Source organism: Salvelinus sp. IW2-2015, unplaced genomic scaffold (genome assembly GCF_002910315.2).
Source record: "Salvelinus sp. IW2-2015 unplaced genomic scaffold, ASM291031v2 Un_scaffold10108, whole genome shotgun sequence".
Lineage (NCBI taxonomy): Eukaryota > Metazoa > Chordata > Actinopteri > Salmoniformes > Salmonidae > Salvelinus > Salvelinus sp. IW2-2015.
In genome coordinates, this window is record NW_019951366.1 from 1 (window position 1) to 3,274 (window position 3,274).

Sequence of the window (3,274 nt, forward strand, 5' to 3'; positions counted from 1 at the left end):
TCGAGAGAGAATGCTTATATACAGGGAGTAAGATCACTGGTGCAGCTATATACAGGGATACCAGTACCAGAATCTATGTGCAGCTATATACAGGGAGAACCAGATCAATATGGGAGCTATATACAGGGAGTACACAGATCAAATGTGCAGCTATACCAGGGAGTACCAGATCACTTGCAGCTATATACAAAGAGATAAACACTCAATATTGAGCTATATACAGGAAGTACAGTACCAGATCACTGTGCAGGCTATATACAGAAGTACAAATCAATGTGCAGCTAATCACCAGGAGTACCAGTACAGATCAATTGTGACAGTGCTATATACAGGATAAGTACACAGTACAAGATCAAGTGTGGAGCTATATACAGGAGAGACAGTACCAGATACTGTGCAGGCTATATAACAGGGAGTACCAGATAATGTGGGAGCTAATATACAGGGAAGTACCAGTACCAGATCAATATGCAGGTATATACAGGGAGTACCAGATCAATGTGGAGCTATATACAGGGAGTACCAGTACCAGGTCAATATACAGCTATATACAGGGAGTACCAGATCAATGTGGAGCTATATACAGGGAGTACCAGATCAATGTGGAGCTATATACAGGAAGTACGAGATCAATGTGGAGCTATATACATGGAGAACCAGATCAATGTGGAGCTTAATACAGGAAGTACCAGATCAATGTGGAGCTATTTACAGGAAGTACCAGTACCAGATCAATGTGGAGCTGTATACAGGAAGTACCAGATCACTGTGGAGCTATATACAGGGAGTACCAGTACCAGATCAATGTGGAGCTATATACAGGAAGTACCAGATCAATGTGGAYCTATATACAGGAAGTACCAGATCAATGTGGAGCTTTATAGAAGAATGGGAGAAACTCCCCAAATACGGGTGTGTCAAGCTTGTAACTTCATACACAAGAAGACATTAGGCTGCAATCGCTGCCAAAGGTGCGTCCACAAAGTACTGAGTAAAGTGTCTGAATACTTATGTAAATGTGATATTTCAGTTTTAAACTGTTTTTGCTTTGTCATTATGGGGGTGTACATTAGATTGATGAGGGGGAAAAAACGATGTAATCCATTTTAGAATATGGATGCAATGTAACCAAATGGCACACATACACAATCCGTGTCTCAATTGTCTCAAGGCTAAAACAAATCCTTCTTAAAAATCCTTCTTTAACTTGTCTCCTCCCGTTCATCTACACTGATTGAAGTGGACTAAACAAGTGACATAAATAAGGGATCATAGCTTTCACCTGGATTCACRTGGTCAGTCTATATCATGGAAAGAGCAGGTGTTCATCATGTTTTGAGCCACATTAGAATATATTTTTCCCATCGCGGGCCAGAATCATATTACGGGATTGTACATCATGTGTATGACTGTGTTGAGAGATATATCTACTGTAAATCACATTCAGATATGCTACTTATTTAACATGACAGAAATAAACCACATCCATGTACTCCTTTTGGTAGGTATTTTTAATGTCTGTTCACATACATAGGTTGACCCAAACAGTACAAACATATTCTGAGCATGACTCCTAATCTTTGGAAAGTTTTGTTCATTGAGAGATGCATAGAAACCTCGTCAGTGACATTGAATAATTCTCCAATCACTGCATCAGACTGAAGATCGATAAGCTCAAGTTGCAGGTCAGTGGGAGCGTTATCCACACTGGAAGGTGAAAGGAGAGGAAACCAACAACATGTCATTTTCCCACACTTTGAAATCCTCAAAACGACGAGAAAAGTCACCGTTCAAAGCAGCAGTGATGTATACGTCTCCCGCTGGTCATCTGATAGGGAACAGACTAGTAGTGTCAGAAGGTGGGTGAGATTGTTGACTTCTACTTGACGGGTCAGGAGGAGTAATGTTCCCTTGAAGGCTTTGACAAGGCTGTACATCTGATGTGGAAAAAGGCCCTTCCCTTTTAGTTTGGAGTTCAGTTCATTCATTAGGGCCATGATGTCCATGGTGAAGGCAAAATCAGCCAAATACTCTTTATATCTTGCAGTTGAGGGACATCCACATATTTTACTTTCATTTGCAAAAACTCATCAATCTCCGACTTCAGGTCTCACACCCTTTTAAACACCTTCCCCAAACTCAGCCATCTCACGTTTGTGTGGTAGGGGGAGATCTGCATGACCCGACACTGTCTCTTCCAACAGTGAGACAAACTGCCTGTGGTTTAACGATTTTGCTCTTATGAAGTTTACCACTTTAGTGACTGTATCCACAACACGGCTCGRTTTCAGAACACATTTACAGAGCARCTCCTGATGAATAATGCAATGCAGGYAAATAATTGWCTGATCTGGGTTCAGCTCAGGTGATTGATCTTGTATTCTTTTCAAAAGGCAAATGTTTTTTTTTCCTGTCAAGTTTGGGCACCCATCAGTGGTCACACTGGATAACCTTTCAAAACTCAGTCCCAGCTTTGCCAAACACTTATTAACCTCCTCCAATAAATATCTCCCTGTGGTTGTGCACTTCATTGGCTGCACTGAAGCCAGCTCCTTTGTAATTTCAAAGTCTGGGCTTATGACCTCGTAAGAATATCACGTGTATCACTGCTCTCATCCAGGACCTAGGAGAAATAGGTCAAATCCTTGACCTTGTCCTTCAACTTGTCTTTCAACTTGTCTTTCAACTTGTCTTTCAACTGTTATTCCATATTCTCTGCGATGTCCTCAACATGCTCAACATGCTGTGTCACTGTTCGTCCTGTTCGTCTTGACAGGGAAACATTTTCAAACAGTTCTTTCTTGTCCCGGTAAAGTATTGCTGCAGAAACAATTAAACATTATTTTGTGAATTCGCCGTCAGCGAATGGCTTGCTATGTTTAGCAATTTTGTGGGACAGTACATAACAAGCTCTCGCAATTCCATCGTTTGCTGAATGCAGTTTTGTGAAAAGTCCTTGCTGCTTTTGCAACTGAGAAAGCAACTCTTTGGATGCACTTTCCCTCTGCTCAGAAGACCTATTCCTATATTTCTCTGCATGCTTCGTCTGGACGTGTCGGGGCAAGTCTGTCAAGACAGCGATCCTCTCTTTGCACACTAAGCACACAGCTTTCAATAAAGAAAAATGTCGATGTCCACTGTTTCTGGAACACCCTACATTCATTGTCTACTTGCCTTATATTTGAAATCTTTGAAGGCACTGCGTCTCAGTGAGGCGTCACTACAGTCCCTGGTTCTATTCCAGGCTGTATCACAACCGGTCGTGATCGGGAGT

The 3,274-nt window shown here is 41.6% G+C and overlaps 1 pseudogene; it reads right to left on the minus strand.

Annotated features, from left to right (window-relative positions):
• Nucleotides 1-1,790: 1,790 nt before the first annotated feature.
• On the minus strand, nucleotides 1,791-2,531 carry LOC139027335 (general transcription factor II-I repeat domain-containing protein 2B-like; annotated as a pseudogene).
• Between the last annotated feature and the right edge of the window lie 743 nt (nucleotides 2,532-3,274).